Source organism: Dipodomys merriami, unplaced genomic scaffold (assembly GCF_024711535.1).
Source record: "Dipodomys merriami isolate MVZ:Mamm:240054 unplaced genomic scaffold, mDipMer1.0.p SCAF_25, whole genome shotgun sequence".
Taxonomy (NCBI): Eukaryota; Metazoa; Chordata; class Mammalia; order Rodentia; family Heteromyidae; genus Dipodomys; species Dipodomys merriami.
In genome coordinates this window covers 12,543,247-12,567,993 of record NW_027203937.1, presented here as the reverse complement: position 1 = coordinate 12,567,993, position 24,747 = coordinate 12,543,247, and the positions used below count along the sequence as shown (strand labels likewise).

The 24,747-nt window shown below is 44.7% G+C and overlaps 1 protein-coding gene across 12 annotated transcripts in view; it reads right to left on the bottom strand.

Annotated features, from left to right (window-relative positions):
• Positions 1-24,747, bottom strand: part of Tenm4 (teneurin transmembrane protein 4) — an 805,909-nt gene that overhangs the window by 466,219 nt on the left and 314,943 nt on the right. For all 12 annotated transcript variants that reach the window (XM_070034906.1, XM_070034904.1, XM_070034908.1 and 9 more), the window contains one exon: positions 3,333-3,429. The gene's annotated coding sequence lies outside the window, so the exon portion shown is untranslated. The remainder of the gene's footprint in view (positions 1-3,332; positions 3,430-24,747) is intronic.

Here is a 24,747-nt window from a genome sequence, read left to right as displayed (position 1 = left end):
ATAAAGCGTGATCTGAGAAGACTCCTGGTGTGGTGTTCGTTCTTCCTCGCTGGTCGAGAAGGCGCGCGCCGCATGTTCATACTGATTTTCTATCCACCAATGTACCAGGACTTTGGGGGATGGTCTTGAAGAACTTAAGTATCTCTAAAGGTTCTGTGTGTGTGTGTGTGTGTGTGTGTGTGTGTGTGTGTGTGTGTGTGTGTGTGTGTGTGTGTGTGTGTGTGTGTGTGTGTGTGTCTATTCTGGGACTTGAATTCAGGGGCTAAGTGCTGTCCTTAAGCTTTTGTGCTCAGGACTAAGTGTTATACCATTTACGCCACAGTTCTACTTCTGGCTTTTTTATGGTTAATTGGAGATAAGAGTCTCACAGACTTTGCTGCCTGAGCTGGCTTCAAACTATGATCCTTAGATCTCAGCCTCCTGAGTAGCTAGGATTACAGGCATGAGATACAAGTGCCTAGCCATTCTAGAGGTTCTTTTCATCCATCAGATTAAGGCACAGTCTCTGTACTGATATTGACTTTTGGAGAAGGTCTCTCCCTTTCTCAGTGTGAAGAGTAATTCCTGTAGCAGTGGTACTTGGAAGAAACCATGCTGAAAATGAACTGTATAACTTGTGGGTGGGGACGGGAGGGAAAAACTGGGAGAGAACAAAAGAAGCGGTGGCATTATCTAAAAAGAAATGTAGGGCTGGGAAGGTGGCTCAGTGGTAGAGTGCTTGCCTTGCATGCCTGAGGTCCTGGGTTCGATTCCTCAGCACCACATAAACAGAAAAAGCCGGAAGTGGCGCTGTGGCTCAAGCGGTAGAGCGCTAGCCTTGAGCTGAAGAGCTGAGGGACAGCGCCCAGGCCCAGAGCTCAGGCCCACGACCGGCATAAAAAAAAAAAAAAGAAATGTAAAAACAAATCGTTTAACTAGGGATACAGGTGGACCCATTGCAACAATGAGATGTACAAGTCATTATGTCGAAAAACAAACTTAACAACTTTACAACTTTGGTGAGGGGTGGGGGGAGAACCGGGTGGGGGGAGGGTAGGAGTATGGGAAGGGATGGGAAGGGGAAACAACCAGGAGGCAACAATGCTTGATAAGAAATGTACTCATTATCTTGCCCATGTAATTTTAACTCCTCTGTACGGCATTCTCACAATTTAAGAAAATGGATGTAAAAAAAAAATGTACTCATTACCTGGCTTATGAAATGGTAACCTATCTATAGATCACGTTTATAATAACAGTAAATATCTTTTTTATTTATTAAAGAGTAATTCCATGAAGGATCCTGTCATTTCTTCAGAGTACCCCTCCATAGGGTTGCACAGCTAGTTAGTTGACACAGCTAGTCATGCTTGCCTGACATTATGGCCTCGGTTATCATCCTGTGTTACACTCCTAGGGGGAGCCAGTCTCTGTGTCATGAATGACCTTACCCAAAGGGCTGAAGGCTTATTTATGCACAGACACACAGGTGTGCATTCACGCAAGGCATGTATATGCACACATAGATATATATACAAATACATATGACTTTTACCAAAAGAAATCTCTGGGTTCATCTACATTGAATCACTACAAATTCTCCAGACATTTAGCATCTCCAGACTTCCAAAGTACTAACACAGCTCATAACAATGTGTAAATATTACAGATAGTACATCAGTTTACAAATTTTGTTCACATTGAGTCTTTTATTTGATGTTCTCAACCAGATTTCTAAACAGTAGTATGTGATGAATTCTCAAGGGCCATAGGCCATGGGTCCAGAAAGCTTTCTCCAGGGATGGCAGACCTTACCAGGACTAGAGATGTGATAATGGCAAGCGCAGGATGGAATTTATGTGGGGTTTTCAAAACCAATCCTTCCTTGTCAGATGTTAAGATATTGAACTTTAACCTCATGCACTCTCTGGAATTGGAGTAAGAGTTTATGGAATGTGGAGATATCTCCACTGTGCCTAGTATGCATGCCTACATCTTCTCTTTTCCCTTGCTGGCATCATTAGCACCATCTGTTGTCCTGTCTTCTAGCAAAAGGTAATTCATTCCATCAATCTTATAACAATCCGAGAGACTGCCATTTATTGACCATTACCTGTGTACCAGACACTAAGGGCTGTGTGTCCATTACCCCAGCACATTGTCCTATACCTCATTCACAACACGTATTAACCTCATTTCCCATGTGAAGGGATAGCTACCATGAGATATGACAATTGACAGCGTCTGGCCATCTAGTTAGCAAGCAATAGAATAGAGGATGGACCTCTGATCCTGGCTCAGTATAGTGCATCAGACTACAAGAAGCAGCAATTTTCTTCTCATGAGTCAGCACAACTGTCCTCACAGAGGGAAAAGGCACCTTTGGGGTCATCTTGTCCTGCCTCCTTCATGTTCTCTGAGCTGAGAATAACCACAAGGTCTTACTAAGAACATAGTAAGGACAGACCCTGGGATTGGACTCCAGCTGCTTCTCCACTGCCTTTCTTCCACTGGGAGTACCCTGGCCATATGCCACCTGTTAGGATGCATCACAATCATCCCAGGAGATCACATGGAGGCAGGCACACACAAGAGAAAGATTATTCTAAGGTTTATTAGAGGGGCCATATCTCCCCCAGGAGAGGGAGCAATATGGCACCTGCCCCTATCTAGCTCTGGGGCTAGTGGCATGTGCAGGTAGGTCTAGGAGGAGAGTGGGAATGGCCAGCTATATGGCAGGGAGGAGCTCAGGTCTGGGAGGAGCTGAGGACCAGAGGTGGGGATAATACAAACACCACCTCCTTAAAAGTTGGCCAAGACAAGAGCTGCTCTGGACGGGAAACTATGACTTGTTAGAGAAAGAAGGGATGAGGATAAAGGATAGATTTCACGGAGGGACATGATCTTGATGGCCAATCCTGTCTAGGACTGTCTGGCAGAGAAGAAATTGGCTTGACAGGATGAGCCAAGAAGTGGATTTCAAGTTCATTCTCAAATTCCTGAATGTAGAAAGACATCAACTTTTCTACCTGTCCCTGGAGATTTGCAAGCCCAGACCCACCATCTAGAAGGACACAGGCTCAGCTTCCCACCCTCTGAGAGGGATTGATCTATGACTCCCAAACCCTCTCCACGTTAACATGCCACTAGCCTTGGAAATGTATAAAAATCATTAGAGCAGCAATTCTATACTCCTCGCTCATTGTTCTTAGGGAAAAAAACAGCCTTTATTATAAAATAAATGGAGTTAAAAGTCTATTAGTGCATATTTAAGAGGTAGAGGGGGAAAAAAGAGAACCCGTAACATTAACTTAAATCATGAATACTCTCTGAAGTAAAAAAAAGCAACTCACTTTTCTTTAAATCTTCTTAAAAGGGTCTAAGAATAGTCCTTCAAATAATCCTTGAAGTATGCAATTTTAATTTGGACACATGGTAATTTCAGTCTACCTGTTGGAAGAGACAAGAGAGAAATCAGTCATTTTTTGATGAGGATTGCTATTCTGACAAGCAGCAGAGAAAAATTCCAGCAGCTTGGGGGTGGGGCTGAACTGGGGGTGGGGTTGAAATGGGGGCTGGGCAGTAGGAGCTGCAGCATTAGCTTTGCACCAGGCTGAAGGACAGATTTGGAACACTCATAAGAGGCAAAAAGGGAGATTTAGAATAAATGCTCAACACATACTCAATGAACAAGATAAAAAAATAAATGTGAGATTGAGGGTATTTTTATTGTAGCTTTGTTTTGTTCAAGCTCTGGTTTGGAGGCTTGAATTCAGGGAGGGCCTGGGTGCTGCCACTGAGATTTTCTTGCTCAAGGCTAGTGCTCTACCACTTGAGACACAGCTTCACTTCCAGTAGTTGTGGTTTGATTGTTAATTGGAGATCCAAGTCTCAGACTTTCCTGCCTGGGCTGGCTTTAAACCACAATTCTCAGATCTCAGCCTCCTGAGTAGCTAGGATTATAGGCGTGAGCCACTGTCACCTCTGATTCAGGGAGGGACCTTGTCTACTTGATGGGCCTTAAGCTTGCTAGATGGGTGCCCAATCATTGAGCCATGACACCCACTGTTTTGCACGGGTTATTTTTAAGATAGAGTCTTGCTTTCTAGGTTTGTGTCTGGTCTGTGATCGTTCTCATTTTTGTTTCCTGCTATAGCTGAGTTGACAGAAACATGCTTCTATGCCTAGATTCTTCCACTGAGATGGAGTCTTGAAGGCTTAGGACTACGCTGGCCTAGCACCATTTCCCAATCTCAACCTTTCTGTAACAAGGTCAATAGGTCTGCCTAGCTATTGGCTGAGAAGGTCTCCTGAACATTTTTGCCTGGTGTTGGCCTCAAATCATGATCCTCACAATCTCAGCCTCCCAAGTAGCTAAGATTACAGACATAAGCCATTGGGGCCTAACTTGATTTTTTGTCTCTTAATAATAAATGGAGCCAGACACCAGTGGCTCACACCTATAATCCTAGCTACTCTGGAGGCTGAGATCTGAGGACTGCAATTCAAAGCCAGCCTGGGCAGGAAAATCTGTGAGATTCTTATCTCCAATTAACTACCAAACACATAAACAAATCAAACCAAAACAAAGAAAACACTGGAAGTGGAGCAGTGACTCAAGTGATAGCCTTGAACCTAAAAGCAGGGACAGTGCTCAGGCTAAGTTCCAGTCCCAGGACAGACACAATAAATAAATAAATAAATAAATAAATAAATAAATAAATAAATAAATAAATAAATAAATAAATATCATAAATGGAATTTCCAGTCAGTGGTCACAATATGGAATATATCACACTGACAGGGAGTTAGTGTGGTGAAATGAGAGCGAGCTTTGGAGCTAGCTGTATACTACTTACAATTGCACAGCTCTGATCTGGCTTATGTATTTATGCTCACTGTTGTTCTTAAATTGGATACTTAGTCCATTCATTAGTTTGCAGCCCTTCTCTTTTTCTAATATAAGCACTGAAGGTCATAAATTTTCTAAGTGCTGTCTTGGCTGCATTCCATATTTTTTGACATTTAATATGTCTTTCATTATTCATTTATAAGTATTTATAATTTCTATTATCGCTTCTTTGTGACCCATGAGTGAATTAGGAGTGTTCTTGTAAATATCTTTCAATATAGGGTTTTCTTTCTAGTTTTTGTTTTTACAAAACTCATCTTTCTGTTATCGATTTCTAGCTTAATTGCATTGTGGTAGGAGATTGTGGTCTGGAGGATTTGGATTCCTTGAAATTTATTGGGACATGTTTTATGACCTAAGATGTAGTCAATTTCTGTGAATGTTTCCAGCACACTCTCTGGCTGGTGGGCGTGATCTTGGGCTACTTTCTCCGAAACCTCTCTGCCTCTCCATTTCACTTATATTTGAGCAATACAAGTTAGTTCCCCCTCCCCCTGACAATTATACTTACTGACATAAAGACTGTCCTGACAGAAACAGAGAATGAACCCTAAAGACTAGTGCCAAAGCAGACTGTACCTTGCTTGTAGTAATGCTTATTATAATATCCTTCATTCATAAGGCATCCTGAAATTTCCAGATGATTACCTGTCATTTAGTGTTAAGTATGTGTAGCATCACTACCAAGAAGTGACATTTACTAGACATACCCTGAAAGTACAGTTATCTACTCTGCCCTCAGCACCAGAACCTCAGGACCCTTCCCCTCCCTGACTCCTTGCTTTCCTCTTACTGTCCTTGAGACACATTCTCCCTATTACCTATAATGCTGCCATCATTTCTTACTTTATTCCAAGATTACTACATTTCTACCATTTTTAAGAGACAACCAAAGGAGGTAAGTTCAGATGAAATCTCCAAAATGAGTCTGGAGGTAGGGAGGTGGTGAATGCCAGGGAACTTACTTTGAAGGGAGCTCATGGGCGTGGTTACCACATGGTAAGGGGTGTGGTTTTAAAAAGCTTGACAAACACTGTGATATCTGAGCTCCAATATCCTTCATCTTATAAATGTCCTTCCTATGACCTTTGTCCCCACCACATCCAAAGTTCTCCTCTCCTCAGAGTTTTCCTCAAAGAACCATCTATACCACTATTCCTTCTAAATCACTGTCGTATGGGCTTTACCTCTCCCCACCCCCCTGAATGCCTCCTATAAATTGATAAAGATGATGTCACTGCAGACTTTGTACCACCAACCCCTCCTGACTCTTTTCCTTTGCCTACAAAGACTTTTCCTGTCTCATCCTTAAATTCTGTGGTCTGACTGGACATTTCCACAAGTTAATTCAAATTGTATCAATAGAATAATAACCCTAAACTGCAACTTATTAAGTGCATGCTAATTGCGGTGTCAAAGATGATTTTATTTCTCTTAACCTTCACAATAATAACCCCAGAGGTAGGTGTCATAAACATTCCCATTTTACAGATGGGAAAGAAGAAGCTTAGGAAAATTGCAAGTACACTCAGCCATGGTGCTAGCTTCTCTCCAAATGGAGGGCATTTATCGATACGGTATGCTGAGAAAACTACTCATTGTTCAAGGCTCAGCTTACATACTGTCTTCCTATAAAGCTCCACCAGTCAGTGTTGCCACTCCCATCCTCAATATAGAAGCTTTCTAATGACACCCAGACGGCCATTCATCCATCTAGCCACATACCCATCTATCCACCCTGGAGTTGCTACACAGACACAGTAGTCTACTTGGGTTTAAATACCAGCAGCATTCACACAAAAGAACAGCTCTAAAGGAATTTTTTTTTAAATGCTCACCCTTTGGGGAAAAATACTCTGTCAAAACTGAGGAAAATGTGTTAACTATCATGGTGCTTAGAGAAGGGAGGGGCCCTGCCCGGCATCTGTGACTGTGTCAAGGTCAAGGACAGCCATCCATGTGCTTTCACTAGGACAGTTTCCAAGGTTACTAAACCAGTCTGATTTCCATTTCCCATTTCCCCACATTTTCAGATCCTATTTGCACATCAAGCCTGGCTCAAATACTTCTTCATCCTTGAAATATTCTGATTTTTCTCCCTTAAGAGGTGTGAGTGAACTAGGCCTGTACCCCAAAATATCAGTGCTAGCTCTGCTGGTACTTGGTATTTTATCATTCACAGCTACATCTGCACTTCAGAAAGATTTCCACATATTCATTTCAGGCAGTATCTCCCCTTCTACTTTCTTTGAGGCTCAAAGTTGTACTCAATTCTCCTCGTTAAACCTAGTGCCAGATGTCAATGAATGATAGTGAGACACTAGATGATGATAACCTTGTATACAAGAGGTCATCAAAAAGTCACTCATCAAGCAGCTATATTATGTAAATAGTAGGTACTAAATCACTGTATCATCTTCCATCCTCTCTCCACCCTCCAAAGAGATGATGACCAGAAGAGGGGGCCAATGTGTCCCCCAAGTACAAGGATCCAGAGGGTTTGTGCTCCATGACTGGTGTGGTGGCTTTTAATATTCAGGCTTTAGAAGTCCATGTTTAGACATAGTCTAGTTTTAAGATAGGCCAGTCCTTCAAGAACTACCAAAATCCCCTCCCTTTTACATGGGAGGACCAGAGGGCCAGAGGAGTAGTGAGTCCAAGTCACGGGGGTCAGGAAGGGCTGTGCAGATATGTTTTCCTGTCTCCTTCTAGACTTGCAAATGAAGCCTCTAGGAAACCAAGTGCTTTCTGAATCACTAAAAATAAACTCTCAGAAACTTCATCTAGATAGATCATGCTGCAATTTACAGCGTCTAGAAATTCACATGGTATAATTAGAAAACGGATTACAATAATTTATTTTTGGTTTAAAAGCTCAAATGCTCACGACCTTCCAGTGGAATGAGAAAAAAGGCTGGGAGGCAGCCACGTTCCCCTGTCCCTTTCCGTGGCATGAGGGTAATGCTGGCTGGCATCCATCTACTGATGTCTGGTGGACATCAGACACTATGAGAGGGAACTGCAACTCTGGACTCCCAGTGAAGTCTGACTTCTGGGTTAAAGCCCCTAAGAGGGTCTCCGTTCCTCCTTCTGTGACCAGGAAGATGTCCAAAATGACCCTGTCAACGCACAGAGAAACTCAAAGGTATATACCATAGAAGAGAAAAGATAGACCAGTCTTAAATTCACTAGAAAGAAGGGTGTGCAGATTTCCCCCTACAAATACTGCACACATTTTCAGGATGGCGCTCTCTTACTTGCCTTGGCACAAGAAGAGTTTGTGTGATGTTTCTGAGCATATATCCACGGATGGTACCAAGAGAGGCGCTGCCATGCAGCTAGAAGAAGATAGGGCGGAGGTCAGAGAGGATCTGTGCTCAGAAGACCTTGTTACATGAATAATGTTAGTCTTCCCAGGTCCCTTCTAAAAAAAATGTCTGTCCTGAATAAAAGTACCTCACAAAATTGTTATAAAGACTGCATGAGGAAAATGGAGGAAAGGGACTTTGAAAATGAATATTAGAGATTTTTTAACTGAGCAAATAAACTTAGTTCTTTTGGCCGAGGACTTTATCTGACCAAAGCAGTGTAGAATATTGTAGTGGTGGCTGGGGGAGCAGAAAACCTGGGAGATGTCATCTTCAGTTTCTCTGTTCAGTGTGGGGCAGGGGTAATTCTCTCCCACAGTAAGCTGGTGTCAGGAAGGAAGACTAGATGTGAATAGAAGGAAAAGCGGCCAGGAAGAAAGTAAGACCAATGCTAAGCTTCCTCCAGCTGATAACAAGGATTGGTATTTTTTTTAAGCATGTGGCATGCGCCAAGCATAGCCCTGGCCTTTCATCACTGGGCTCTTACCAAACCATGCAGTGCTAATTCACCATATTGTGCCCAGGGTGTCAATATGAAGCCTGTTGTCGCTCTAAGTCAGCCCCGTGGCTTTTGGCTTCAGTCTTAGCCTTAGCAAGTCATTCATTTGGGGGAGAACATTCTGGCCTGTTAAGTTGCAACAAGCACCCTGGACCTTTCTGCCTTGCCAGATGCGTTTCCCAATCCGAAATGGTGGGCGTGAAAAGCTATGGAGATGGTCTGAAATACAGAAGGAGTGTGTTCCTCCTCTTCACACTCCTCAGGAGCCTCAGGTTGCTCTTCAGTAATCATTAAATTTCTACTTTGTCCCCTGCTTCCTTCACTGACCTCTTCTCCCTGTCTGCCCCTAGTCCCCGAGCCTCTTCCACCCTAGTCTTCTCCTAGATCCTTCCAGGTGAAGTGTGTTGCTTGGGGAGCCCCACCCCATCTCCCTAGCTCAGCTTCACTTAGATTCACCCTGAGAAGGTTTCCTTGCTCCCCCTACCCCCACATACCACATAGTTCCTCTAGCATCTGTTCTTCAGAGCCTGTGAAATTTCATACCTATCCAAGTGATTCTTTAGTTAATGTCAATTTCTCCAGCTTAGATGTGAACATCATTCCCTGGGATTGGCCTACATTGGACCTCCAGGAGCCAGGCACCCACCCAGTGAATGCTCACCATTATCTGTCTGGTTCGCTATTCTAGAGCAGTACATGGCACCCAGTAGGTGCTCAATAAATGCTTATTGAGTACATTTTAGTCCAGGGCATCCTTCCTCTTGGATGCAGCTGGTCCAGCTTGGCCCTCTCTCCCTGGCCTCCTCAAGCTTTCTCTGGGAGCCTCTCCCTATATTACCTTGGACCCATGGCTTAAGTGAATAGCTGTCTCCCTGAAAGTCGACAGCAGCCTACAGGCAGGATTGGAAAGGAAACTGGTAGGGATCCAGAAAAGAGGAAAAGTCTGGATCAATGGCTAAGGGGAGAAGGGTCATTTAATTGAGACTGCTGGAGGCCTACTTGGGGCTTCTGCCTCTCGACTTGTTTCTGGGGCCAAGTTCTTAGCTTCAAGTCTTTTTTTTTTTTCTTTTTGGTGTAAAACAAATGGTTAACCATTAAGATGTAAAATGTAGCTGTCACAGTCCACAGAACAACAGACAAGTTAATATAGGCACTTAAGAATGCTATTTCCTCATATTAACCCCAGAGCAATGGCAGTCTATCAAGACAGACAGTGGAGGGGCCCGGAAACTGGCCGTTTTGCTCCTTTAATAACATGTGATGTTTAAACAATATTAGATCCTTGTTTCCAAGTAGAGCTTGATGGTTTGCTTTCTCCCTTCTTCCTTCCCTTCCTCCTACCCTCCTTCTTTTCTCTTTTCTCCTCTCCTTCTTCCTTCCTACTCTAAGAATACCTTGGCCTTGTTTTTCTTTCTGAAATTGGCAGATGCATATCTGGTTACATTTAGAATTCTGCTCTAGCCTTCTCACAGAGTTCCCCACCCTCCTCTTCTCCTTTCTATCTACCATCCCTCCACCTTCCAGCCACAACCCATCCTACTTAAATGTGGCCTGCCATATAACTAATCTAACTTTGAAAGTGTTTAAACCACACAGGTTGTAAGTTCTTCCCTGAAAGAGGTGAGCTTCATTCTTAGTGTCAACCTAGCTGACCTTGCCCAGCAGAAGCAAAGGGCAACTGTGCTCACTGTCCCCAAGAAAGGCCAGGTAGTGGCCAACAGGTAAGCTCCAGAGAGATGGTCCACAGCCAGCAGTATGGCTTTGCTGGGCTGTTAGCTTGGGGGAGTGACTTTATAGCTTGCCTAGTCCACAGGATTATTTGGGGTCCTCCTTGCTCAGCAAGTACCCCAGCATCTCCACAGAGCAGTCCTGTGTGTCGGACGCTATTTGCCAGTGTGCTTGTCAGCCTAGACAATCTGGTCCTTCACTCATCTCTGCCCCTGGAGAGGAAAGTGGAAGGGCAAATCATTCTGTGAAAATTTTCAGATTGACAAGACTCTCTCAGACCCCCCAGCAGGTTGTAGGTATTGTTTCCTTGGTTGCTGTCACCCTCCTCATCTTCTGAGTATTCTTTCTTATCCTTGAAGTACAAGGTCACCTTCTCCTGCAAACCTTCCTCATCTTCTGGCTGACTCAAGAACCTATTTTTCAGCCCGCCTTCCTGGCCTGAATGCCATACTGGCTTGACTGTCATCTCTGTTCAATGGTCTGCTATGTGAACACCTCCAGGTGATGTCTACTGGGAATGTCTGCCTGCATAGGGCACATGGGTACAAAGAAGAAAGAGTTGATACATTAATTAATCTATGCATCGACTCTCTGCCTGGCTCCAGAAAGAATTTAAGGAAGCACAAAGATCAAATATGCCCCTGAGGAGATCAGAGTCAGTGGAATGGCAGGCACACAATATTTTAAAAATATGACAAGGGCCAAGATAATGGAATCTGGTTGAGGGCTTGGCTGGGATGGGGCTTCTCTCTCTCTCTCTCTCTCTCTCTCTCTCTCTCTCTCTGGTCTTCCCCAAGATCAGTGGGTGTTTATTGAACAGGAAGGACTTGGAGGCACATAGTTCAGTGAAGGAAATGGAAGCTGGAGAAGTCAGAGTAAGAGGTTGTCAGCAAAGGGCAGAGTGAGAAGGTACCCACTCCAGGCAGTGACTAGGAATTATCAATCTATTTCCCCGATGACACACCCTCTCTGAGCCTTGGTTGCTTCACCTATAAAAGTAGAAGGATGAGATCTATGTATCTTTGGGCCTGGCTTACTTCACATAATATAATTTTTCCAAGTCTTTCCATTTCCTAACAAATGGGGCAATGTCATTCTTTCTGATGGAGGCATAGAATTTCATTGTGTATATATACCATATTTTCTTGATCCATTCATCTACTGAGGGGCATTTGGGTTAGTTCCATATCTTAGCTATGGTAAATAATGCTGCAATAAACATAGTCGTGCTGGTAGCTTTAGTGTGGTCTTGTTTGTGATCATTTGGGTAAATGCCCAAAAGTGGGATCGCTCAGTCATAGGGGAGCTCTATGTGGAGTCTTTTGAGGAACCTCCATACTACTTTCCAAAGTGGTTGAACAAGTTTACACTCTCACCAACAATGCAGTAGGGTTCCCTTCTGTCCACATCCCCTCCAGCATTTCCCTTATTTGCAATAAGCAGTATATGTCTGAGATAAGCAGAAAAGGTCAGATAAGTTGGTGTTAGGCGAAATGAATCCCAAGATAAGGACTCAAGTGGTTTTTCTTTCTTGCTATTGTTTCTAACTTATTTATAAGGTGATTTTTTTGTTGCTTTGTATGTCCCTCCCCCCACGGTATAACCCCTGTTTTCACTGTATTTGATATTGTTTTAATTTGGGGAGGGGAAGGGAAAAAACAAATTGTTTAAATAGGGATACAGGTGGGACCCATTGCAACAATGAAATGTACAAGATGCTATGTCAAAAAATGAACTTGACAACTTTGGCGGAGTGTGGGGGGTAGAGGGTGAGGGTGGGATGGGGTGGGGGGAGTGTAGTTGTGGAGATGGGAGGGCAGGGATGGTAAGGGAAAAACAAAGGAGGAGGCAACATTGTTTGATAGGAAATGTACTCATTACCTTGCTCATTGTAACCCCTCGTACTGTATTTTCACAATAAAAAATGATAATAATAATAATAAAGCAGAAGGATGGAGTGGACCACCTTGGAGGACTGCTCCAGCTCCAGGGTTTCATGAGACCAGGTTATAACTACAGGCTGTAACAGGATCATCAGTAATAAAATTGTCTCGTTTGGATACAAACGCACAGGTCTCTTCTCACCCAGGAGCCCTTCCTCCACTCAGTCAGTATGTGTTTGCTGTAGGTTAGCCTGGCGATCACCACTGGTCCCAGAGACCCAACTTCTCCCTGGGCCTGTTCCATGTATAGGTCTCTGTTCCCAAGGTTGTGCTCTAATACCAGCTCTGCAACTTAGAATAAACTATGACCACTTTTTTCCTTCTCTACTGCTTTGCTTTCTCTTTGATCTGAGGGCCTGGGTACTGTCCCTGGTTTTTGTGTTCAAGACTAGCCTTTTACCACTTAAGTCACAGCTCCACTTTCAGCTGTTTGGTGCATAATTAGAAAGAGAAGAGTCTTACACACTTCCCTGCCTGGGCTGTCTTTGAACTGTGATCCTCAGTCATCTCTGGCTAGGATTACAGGGATGAGTCATTGGCACCTGGCTTCTCTTTTTACATGTTTATTCAGCATATATGCACGAAGTCCCTACAACATTCCTGGTTCTGTGCCCCATGTGCCAGCTCAGTACTGGAACCCTGTCGAAATTCACTGCAACACTGCTCTAAAGGCTGCTCGTACTCAGGCTGGTGGAACTTGGGCTCTTGCTCATCAGGCAGCTTGTGCAAAGGTACATTTGGTCTATTTCCCCACAATTCTACTCATATGTGTGTCTGTCTGGAATGTTCTCTCTGCTTTCTCCAAACTTCCCCCACACCTGAAGCCCCTTCCCTGAGAGCCAACAGCACCTCCACTGGAAAATCTTCCCTGATACCAACCATGGTGATACACACCTGTAATCTTAGTGCTTGGGAGGCTGAGGAAGGAGGATTGAAAGTTTGAAGAAAGTCTGAGCTACACAGCCCTGTGACAAGAAGCAAACCTTGACTTTTCTTCTCTGGGGAATCCATGTCCTCCTGCATCCTCTGATGATCCCACTATGTTGTATTGGGTGGGTTTTATCTGCTGGCTTGTACTACTGTGGGTTCCTAAAGGCCATGGATAGTGTAATGCATCATTGCACCCCAGCAGTGGGTACTCAATGAGTATTACTGAAACCTTGGCTGAATCAGTCTGTGGTCAAAACTTCCCACCTAGGACTTTCTAACTATCCCTGGTCCAGAAAAGGGAAGAATGGTACCCATGCCAGTACTCACTCACCCAACAAAGCTAACACTCATCCTCTCCTCTGTGGCTTCCCCTTGCTCTCAGCCAGTTCCTGGTTCACACAAGTTCCAGGGACCCTGCCTGGCACACTGCACTCTTGAAGCCTGTCTAATCTCTGCTTAGGACTTTTTTGTGTAGATTTGCTGAGAATACTGCAATGGGAAGTAACATTTCTACAAATAAAAGAGAATCGCTTGAGCCTTAAGCTTTTATTTCTATACCAGATAATCTTGTTCAAGTTCTTTAAGAGAAAGAAAAGGGATTTTCCCCTACAAAGTTGGTCAAAATCCAGAAGACCACTAGGGCTTGAACTTGGCTCTCTCATGCCAGCAGCAAGGCCTGGGCAACTAATTTATTCTCTCCTCTATAGCATAAGAGTGGGGGCTGATGTGAATTGTCATTGGTAACACCACACTTCTGTTGTTGCTATGGAGTCAGATTTGAAGGTTGTGAGACTCTTGACCATAACACTGTTCTCTCAGTGGGTGATACCTTGCCTGACTAGAAGGAACTGGAATGGTGATGAAGATGAGGTTTATACTTCCAAAGCTGATTTTACACCCACCTCAGTGAAGCCTCCAACACGTAAGCTAAGCATGATACTGTCCTTATTTATTTAATATTTCTTTGGTATTCTTGGCTGAACTCAGGGCCTTGCACTTGCTAGGCTGGCATTCTATCACTTAAGCCATTTCTTCAGCCCTTTTTGTGTTGGTTATTTTTAAGACAGGGTCTCATTTTATGGCTAGGTTGGTCTTGATCACGATCTTGTTAATTATGCTTCCCCTATAGTTGGGCTAACAGGTGTGAACCACCATGCCCATTGGTCAAGATGAAGGCTTTTGACCTTGTATGTTCAAGTTGTCATTGAACCATGATTCTCTAGATTTCTACTTCCCAAGTGGATGCATGTTTGGGCCAATTGGCTCTAATATCCTTTTCTGAAAGAGAAGATAATGGAGGTTCGGAGATGTTGAATGACTTGTCCCCAAATTGCATATCCAGGAACAAGGTGGTTTTCGGAACTCATCAATTCTCTGACCCTCAATTTGGAACCAGATTGAAATAGACTCAGTCCACAGAGGAAGCCTTTGCGTGGGTCCCCAACTGAGGAAGAAATGCTTGTGTGTATGGCCACCTCTGGAGAACCATTATCATGCCCTCCCAAGTTACACCAGCATGGTGCAGGTGCTGTGTGCTCACTGCCCAACTGTATCTGCCTTCCTTATTTGAGAGAGGAGTGGGTGGGGTAGAAACCAATCATCCTTGGGCCATGGCAAGCAGAAGCCCTTGTTCTCTTTTTCTCCATCCTGTTGACCGTGGGAACCCCAGCTTCAAGACTACAGAGCTAGAAGATGGGATCAGTTTGCAACTCATCTGCAATGTGAATATTGCATGTCACATGTACCAGCTCTACTAAGTCTATTCCAAGCACAGTTTTTACGGTTCAGTTCTTCATGGGAAACTAGATCAACACCATAAGGAAAAGCAATGTGCAAGGACACCTTATTTCATTAATATTTTGTAAATAAAGAAAATAAAATTTAAAGAGAGAATAACTTGCCTCAGATATCATACTGTTTCTAAATTTATTATTACTGTGTTGTTGCCAGTACTGAGATTTGAACTCAGGGCCTGAGCTTTTTTTTTCCCCCCTTCTCAGGGCTAGCATTCGACCACTGCAGCCACAATTGCACTTCATGCTTTTTCTTTTTCTCTTCCCTTTTTTGGTGTCTAATTGGAGAAAAGAGTCACACAGTCTTTCCTGCTCAGGTTGGTTTTGAACTGAGATCCTCAGATCTTAGCCTTCTGAGTAGCTAGGATTACAGATGTAAGCCACTGGCACTTGGCTTCAAAAATAATATTTCTATGTTTGTTGCCACTCATTTTTGCCTCAGTTTCCCCATTCATGCAAATGGTAGGACTGGAGTGAGTCAGATGCTTTTAACACTCTTGATGCACTCTAACTATACTCTCTTCCCAGTCTGCCTGCTTTGAGGCCTCCATGGAAAGACTCTGCCCTGGAGCCTCTAGCTAGAACAACCTCCCGTCTGTCCATAGTTTCAGTCTTGCTGCCAAGTAACAGAATAAGTAGTTCAACTGCTAGCTCACTCACTCAGTTATTAATTCATTAATTCATTCACTGGCTTATTCACTCATTCATTAACAAATTCATTCACTCACTCACTGATTCATTAAGTTACTTGTTTCCCAAAAGTTTCTCATCCTTTTACTCAAAACCATGCATTTCTTCATCTAATCTAATCTAACCTCCTATTAGCTTCTGTACTTACCCATTTGCTTATTCATTCATTGGTTCATTTTTACCTACTCATCCATTCATTCACCTGAGTCATTCACCTTAGTCATTCATCCCTCCATTTTGCATCTACACCCCACTCCCCAGCACAGCATTCTACCAGGAGGCAGAGCCTTCCCTCATGGCCAGGTCCATTAGCCCTCACTCCCAGAATATTCTCTTCCACATGAACATCCAACTTGCTGAACTGTGCAGGCATGTCTCCTGGTGTGCAGGGATATGCTCTCCACTCAGGAACAGATGTTCCTCTAATTACTGTTTTGACTTTCACCCCCCTAATGCCAGAACATTCTTTCCATAAACTCCTCCAGCATACAGGAAGGCAACCAGGCAGAATGGGCTGAGACTGCAGTGCCTGGGGGTTTAGATTCCCGGACATGGTGTATTGCTGGCAGTCAAAGAGCTCAGGAGACTTGGAAGGCTTCCCTACTCTGGGGTTCAGTGACCTGGGGCCCAGGGCTGAGCTGGAGAAGGGGCAGCTCAGGAGTAGCAGTGTGCAGGAAGGGGCCTCCTTATGGCAAAGGGAGCATGGCCAGCCTGACCTTGGGTTACTTCGGTGAATGAAGAGGAGGACATAGAGGCTTGTGGCCAGAAAGGACATTGTCAGCAATATAACAGCAAAAGCTGGTGATAACTTTCTGACCATTCATGTGTGCTCAGTGTTACTATCTGCAGTCAGTCTCCCCAGAATTCCCCAACTGTGATTGGACACATGGTCTTTAAAGACTACATTTCCCAGTATCCCTTGCAACGAGCTATACTGTGCTCTTCTAAGTTCTGGCCAGGGAGTGAGAGCAGACTTGTTCTGTGGCAATTCTTGATTGTGCCCTTGGAAGGAAGCTGGGGATTAAGGGCATATTCTAGAACACAGAAGTACAAGTCAGAAGTAGCCTTGGTCTCTAACAACCTTGGGGAGCAGAACTTCTCTGTTCTCCAGCTGCAATTTTTATGTTGTACATGGGCTACACTGATTCTGAAAACAACTTATACCATAAAAACAGCTACCAATATCTACCATCAAAGGAAGAACCTTCTTTGTTTACTCCTTTCCTTGTGCCGTTTTCTTTTACAGTTGAATTTTGCCCACTTGGAATCTCAGAATGGGATTTGATTGGCAAATATGGTCTTTGTAGATGTCAAGACTGGCATAAGATCGGACTCTATATCCAATAGGAGGGTCAAAGGGCTTACAAGGTGGAGAGTTGGATGGAGGTAAAGGTGGAGATAGAAATGATCCATCTACAAATCAAAAAGCACCAAGAATCTTTGCAAGCCATTGGAGCTGGGAGAAGCCCAGGATGAATACCCACAGAGCCCCTAAGAAAAATCTACCCTGAGAATACCCAGATTGAGGACTTTGGGTCTCTATGACCATGAGAACATACACACTTAGTTGTGGGGATGTTAAGAAACTTATAGTCTTTGAAAGGAGTGGGCAGGTTTGAGAGAAAAAGTGGAACTTGCTTCATTTCCATACAACCTTGAGAAGATAATACTTCCCTTCTCTTCTCTTCTCCCAATTACTCTCCTCTCATCTTTGCTCAATAGCATGGCCAAGGCTATCCATTTAAGATTAAAGTGTTAGCAAGCCCCACTGGACGCAGATCTATAGCCACACTGAAAGCAGGATATATGGTTTATGCCTATAATCTAAGCCTTGTAGGAGGCAGAGGTAGGAAGGTCATCTTCAGTAAAATGTTCGAGACCCTATCTGAAATAAAGCTAACAGGCTGGTGGAGTACCTACTTAGCAAATTCAAAGTCCTGAGTTCAAACCCAAAGACTGACAAAAGAAGTAAAAGCCCCATGAGAGCTTTTCATCATAATTGGTGGAGTGTGACAGTTAAGATCATGATTGTTAAAGCCAGACCACCAATACCAAGTGCTAACTAGGTGTTAGTGCTTCATTAGCAGGGATAGTGTTAAGTAGATAGGGTTAAAAGATAGTGGACGTAACATGTAACACGAGGTTAATAACATGGGCTCCATCATGGCCTTTCCATCATTTTTTGTTCCTATAGTGCCTCAGGCTCCTATTCAAACACTCCAATTTCCCATAATGCCCTGGGTGCCTGCTCAGCCAATAGAAAGATCCAGGGCAGAGCATGCACAAACCATCAAGCAGTCAGTACCAAGCTCAAAAGAGGAGATGTAAGAGGAGTCTGTATTATAATAACTGCCTTCCAGGAGAACTCCAGTGGACTCCTCTTTGGGCCCCTTACCAGATGGAGAGTTTCACTACTTTCTTTCATGGATTTCCTTTTTTTTCAAATAGACTCACTCTGTTTATCTTAAAACATTGTCTTTAATTCTTTCATGGGCAGAGAAACAGATCCATTCCCCTGGATGGTATTATCAGGAAAGGTCTACTATTGTTATTACTATCTATCTGATTCCTGGTGGGTCTCAACTCAATTTGAATTTAGGCCAATTAGATGGCAGTATTTTCTCATTCCTCTGAAACCTCTATATGTATTTCATTTAAGCTTCATTTGCCTTATTCTGCAGGTGGAAACTTCAATCTCACAGAGATGAAGGGCAAGCCTGGGCTCTGTGGGCCAGGTTTCCAGCTCCCTGCTCTTTGGTCCTAGATGGTAGGCCTATCCTGGAAGTACTCCCTCCTGGCTCCCTGCCAGTTTGTAGGATGAGCTTCAGTGGGACGTCCAATGCCAGCAGCTCCAATCTGCCATGTAATACTGAATGCAGCCTAGTCAGGTGAACACAGTGTGTGTGTGAGGACCACCGCCCATGCTCACTTGTACAAGACTGTCTGCAGTTCTCATGGCAGGAGCTGTACTTCGGAGAAAGCACACGCCCTTCTTCCTGAGCCCAAGGAAGTCTCCCTTATGCACAAGGACTCCTGGCCTCATCCCTGGGTGAACACAGCTTGTTTGAGCCAGGAAAAGCTGCCTGCTAACTTGGGGTGGGGGTGGGGGGTGTCCATGGAGAAGACAGAATTCTCTATCCACCCAGCTACATTCATGGAAAATGTAGGAGAGAGCACAGAGAGGCAAAGCGGGGGGGGGGGACATTACTGAGTGCTTACTGCATGCCAGATACTGAGCCAGGTGCTCCACTTGATATTAAATTTCTTTACCTGAGTCTTGAGCTATAAACCCATTACCACAGAGGTAGAAACTGAGGCCCAGAGAGCGGAAATCTCTTGCTTATGACTCAGATACAGGGTATATCAAGGCATCCAAGTCTGCCCAGCTTTGACACCTATTTCGCTGTGAATTGGGAGATCCAGGTATTCCAGCCAGACCAGAAGGGACTAGAGTGAGAGCAGTTGTACCCCGTACATTTCAGTGGTGAGTCACCCACAGCAGTGGCCGTGGTGCAGAAGTGAAGAAGACTCTTAATGGCACCTGACCATGGTGGAGGGCTTCTGCTTCATTATCTCTTCTGATCTGACCCTAAATAAGAAATGCTCCACTTGAGATTGTGCCAAGAGCCACTGGGCCCCTCAACTCTACTCACAGGAATGCCAACACCATGGCACATGGGACTTTTAACTGGTCTTCCCAGTTCCCACCCTGTGCCATGCGCTGTGTGGAGGCCAGAGTTTCAGAGATGATCACACAAGACTTGTCCTCCAGAGTTTTGTGCACAGAGAGGACTCCAACCTGGAAGAGCAAGGATGCTAAGGATGGTGGTGGTGATAGCTAACACTTACTAGGGGACCATGTGGTTGATCCTTATTATCTTATTTGTTGTTTTTACCTTTTGGCAGCCCTGAGGCATAAACTCAAGGTCTTATAGTTGCTAGACAGGCACTCTAACACTGAGCTAAGCATTTTGGGGATTGGTTATAGTTGAGATAGGCTCTCTTTTCCTGCCTGATGTATCTGGACCATGTGCTTCTTATTTTAGAATAAGTTGGGATGAGAGGTACCATGCTCAGATTCTTTCTATTAAGGTGGAGTCTGCCTGTGTTGGCTTTTGAACCCAGATTCTCCCAATCTCAGGCCTCTTGAGCAGCTAGGATTACAGGGGTCAGCCACTAGCTACTTAATTATCTTATTCTTCATCAACCTCACTGTTTCCTACAAATTAATTCATGATGGAATTGAGGTACAGAGAGGTTAGTGTTACCAGTAAGTGGCAGAAGTGGGCATCATCCTAACTTGGTTTTGGTCAAGTTTGTAGCCAGGGAGTAAGAATGGCTGCAGAGGTCAGTTACATATTCACTGAGGAGTGAATTTTGAGGAAGGAAGAGGAGTTTTCCAGGCAGAAAACAGATTGGGAGTGCGTCAGGAAGTTCCAAACAGAAGGAAAACAAGCAAAAAGCATAACCAGTGGCTGAGAGGCAGTGACGTGCGGAAGGAATTCCAAATGGCTCAATACGGCTATATAAATATCAAATTGGCAAGTAGGAGGCTGGAGTATGATTTTGGAAGTACAGCTGCAAAAGGAACCAGGGACCAGCCTTGGCGGCTTATGAATGCCAAGCAGAGATGCGAGGACTGTTTACTCATCCATTAAATAAACAAGAGGGCTTATTTGTTCTGTGCAATAAGTGGTATGGGGAAAAGGAGTTCCCGATAGCAGTTCAAAATTGTCATGAAAGCCCCAGGCTCCTTTTTACAGTCCAGCTCTGTCATCCTTAACATTTTCCTCATGGGGGCAAGATGGCGGCCACACCTCCAAGCATTTTATGTGAGTTCACAGCAGGGAGGCCAGAAGAAGGGCCACACTTGCTCCTGGTGATAGAAAAGCTCTAGCATTATCTTGTGACACATGAGGACACATTGAATGGCCGGAGGTAGGGATGTTATGACTACCATGTATTAAACACTAACTCCTCATCTGGGGATAGGCTAAGCACTTTATACACACCACCTCAGCTGATTCTCAAAACAACCTGGCGACAAGGCTGTATCATTATCCCTTCTTAGAAATGAAGATGTGGAGGAGACACAGAAAAAGTAAGCAAGGCTTCCCAGCTCAGAATGGAAGGAGTGGGTGGTCTGGTTCCTGAGTCTTGCTTGGAATTCATTCTTGTGTGGGGTTTGAATAGGAGAAGCCTCCAGGTAGGGCCTGAGCAAAGGTGGGGGCTGCAGCCATAGGCAGGGGAAAGGGAAGGAGAGGGAAGGTGAGGACTCCAGGAGACTTGACCTGGGGTCACTGCAGAGGCATGGGTGTAAGAGGACCCAGGGCCCTGTGACTGTCCTGTTCTAAACTCAGCTCCTGTGTCTGCACGGCCAGAGGGTGGTGGCCAGGGGCACCAAGGCGAGGCACATTGTAGAGACTCTGGGAATAACAACAGAATCCCACCCATGGCAAGCAGAGCCTACCAGCCACCTCATTACTGTCACTCTGTATGCAGACTCTTGCCCTAGACAGTGCCAAGACCCACTCTCCATCCCCTCCTCCCCCCAAAAAAGTATCAGGCAGCCTCAGAGCTGTGGTAGCCTGTCGTAGATCATTGTCTTGTGCCTGGCAGGCAGGAGCCAGTAATGCTTACATCTGCTGCTGGCAGAAGCCTAGATCCAAGTCCTGGCCTGAGGACAGGGGACAGGACAAAGGCTTTGAAATTCCCATTCCAGCACGACCTTGGTTTTTGATCACCTGCTGTGTACCATGTTCTCAGTGAGTGCAGGCATGCAGAAGCAAGCTGATTGTCTTGGAGGTCCAGGAGCTCCCAGGATTGCATAGAGACATCCTAAGTGATCCAGAGGCACGCAGAGGATGAGAGATAAACCACCATGGAAGGTCAAGATGAACTTCCTAGGGGAAGGGACTGACTGTTAAGGTGTCTTCCCAAAGGGAAGAGTCTACCAGGCAAAGTGTGGGATTCTGTGTAATGGAGCCTCAGGGGCTAAGAGGAGAGAGGAGAAAGCAAGGGACAGAGAATGGAGTCCAGAAGATCCAAGATCAGCTCATCATCACATTTGTGGCTCTTGGTGGGCTGTTGGGGCAGGCATTGGCATCTCTCTGCTGCAGAAGTGGAAGTTCTTAGTGCTTTCCAAAGAAGGATTGACCCTACCCTTCTCTTCATTCACAACCCTTTGCTGTAGGGCTCTACAGTTCACCATCTAAGAGGTGGGGGTCTGTTTCTCCATCTGTGTTAACCATGTGACTTGCCTCAACCATTGGAATGAGGCAAAAGTGTTGATGAAGGCGTGCATGAGAATTCTCAGCTTTGGAACTCCTGTCTTTTCTTTAGAACTTTGCTCGGCCCTAGTCTGGGCTCCTGGGTGACAAGTAAAACATGTCCCAGATGTCCTTCATCTTACTCCTTTGCTCCACATGGCAGTCAGTCTGTACTTGATCCACTAGTGGATCTAGGATGACCAACTTTTGCCTAGGACTCTCTTAATTTTAAAGCTAAAAGTCCAACATGCCAGTAACCCATTTAGCTTTAAGCAAGTGGAAAATAGCTGGCCACCTGGGTTGACTTCTGGGGCATGAACCAGGGTTCATCTAGATCTGCAAAGTTTTCTCTCAGCCACCCTGATGCCTTCCTCTCACCCCACAGACCAGAAAGCAGTGCCCAGCACTGAGCAGGTTCCATGAGGAAGGCACAACTCTGGGGTGTTAATGAGCCAGGGTTGGATCTGGAATGCAGATCTGGGGCTCAAATCCTTCCCCTTCCATCCACCAAGCTACTTCCTTCACATCAGTACATCTGTGCTGCTGTAACTCAAGCTCCTCCAGAGACCGTTAATTTAACAAATCTCTGGTCATGCTTGGGCTCTTTGAGATGGTTTGCTTTACAAGATCCTGTGTCAGACCATGTAATAGGATGCCTCTTCTGAAGGGTGATGAGACCAATACTCAACCACAAGCCAGCACCAATTCCACTGTGGTCAGAGACCAGAGCAAAGGCAACTGTCTGTCAGCCAGCAAAAGATGTGTGCTCAGAGTTGCCTGGTGCAACTTGGGCTCACAGCACCCTTCAGGCTGAAAGCCAGAGACAGAGCGAGGATGTGACAGACAGGGTCTCAGTCTTGATTCTGACATACACCAGCTGCATGGCCTTGGGCAAGTCCCTCTCATTCTCTGGTAGACTGGTGTCAATTAGTTGATGAAAACCTGGGCCATTCACTGAGCATTCTTGGAAGGCAGGAACCATGGCCTGTTCAACTTGAAATCTAAGACCTAATACAGTGCTCTATGCACATGTACCTATTAAATAGAGTAGGATAGGATATGCTATGTGGATGTGGCTTGTGCTCTTTTTTTTCAGTGCTTGGCACTGGGGCTTGAACTCAGGACCTGGGTGTTGTCCTTGAGTTTTTTTCTGCTCAAAGCTAGCACTCTAACCCTTGAGACACAGATAAGAATTTCACAGATTTTCCTGTCCAAGCTGGCTTCATCACTACCCTCAGATCTCAGCCTCCCGAGTAGCTAGGATGACAGGCTGAGCCACCAACACCTGGCCTCAGTGACATTCTGATGCTGAAACCATCAGTTCATGGAGATTTACTGCAGCAGCCTAGGAAAGTAACATAGGAAGGGACTCTGGGAGACATTTTATAGGTTTGCATAAATTTCTTCAGTTGTAAGACAAGTTGGAAACAGGGAAGTAGGGAGAAGACCACAAGAAAACCATAAGGATTTGCATCAATCTCTGTGCAACAGCCCCAGTGTGGGGTTTTGAACTCAGGGTCCTGAGTCTGTTCAGCAATGCTCTAGCACTTGAGCTAGGCCACAAGTGTGTATTTTTTACTGGTTATTTTTGAAATAATGTTGAAGACTTTATTGCCCAGGCTGACTTTGAACCATGATCCTCTAGATCTTGGCTTCCTGAGTAACTAGGATTACAAGTATGAGCCACTGGTGCCAAGCATGATTTTGTCTTTATTTAGTTTGTAGTACTGGAGATAGAGCTCAGGGCAAGTACTCAACCACTTGAGCCATGCCCTCCATTCCTCAAGTCAGTTTAAATTTGACTTGAGAAATAAAGGACTGGGGTTCTAGTCCTCTGGCTCTGTGTCAGGCCAAGAAACACTTCTACCCTCCATCTCCTTCTTTCTTCCAGTACTGGGAACCGAATCTAGGTATCACATTCTAGTGTTCTACTCCTTGAGCCACTCTCTAAGCCCATTTGTTTGCTTATTTTGGTTTTGAGAGAGAGTCTTCCTAACTTTTCCTAACTTATCATCCTCCTGCCTTCTGCCTCCCAAGTAGTTGAGATTACAAATGTGTGCCACTATGCATGCCTCACATTTCTTCCTTTTACCTAGTGACATAAACAATCAAGGTAGAAGCAATTGCAGAGGTGAGGCACTGCAGAGTAGAGGTAGAGCTGAGATTAGAACTTGGATCTCTAGAAACATCTGTCTCCAAGTATCATCATACCTCACCCAGCCAACACAGAGTTGTGCCACTTGCATGAAATGCTACAACCTCTGTGACTATAACGGTATGTTTAGACATTCTTAAGATGGGAAGGTGGTGGGAAAGTGAATATTTCCATTTTTCACAAGTTATTTTGAGAGTCAGGACAAGGGAAGAGGATTGTCTTCCAGAGTGAGAGGGGGAAAGGAAGTTAGCCTCGAGAAAGCACTATGGAGGGAGGGAGGCAAGTGGCTAGTACATTAACCATCAGGGTCCCTTTAATGGAGAGGCCCCAAAGGCCCATTAAGTGGGATGTTTTAGACATCAATAACAACTACAGGAAGAGCTGGAGAGAGGAGGGGGAGGAAGACACGGACTCACACAGCACGGAAGAGGAATAACCCCAAATAATTGTGTAAGCTAATGAGTAGGGAAGATTCGGCTTC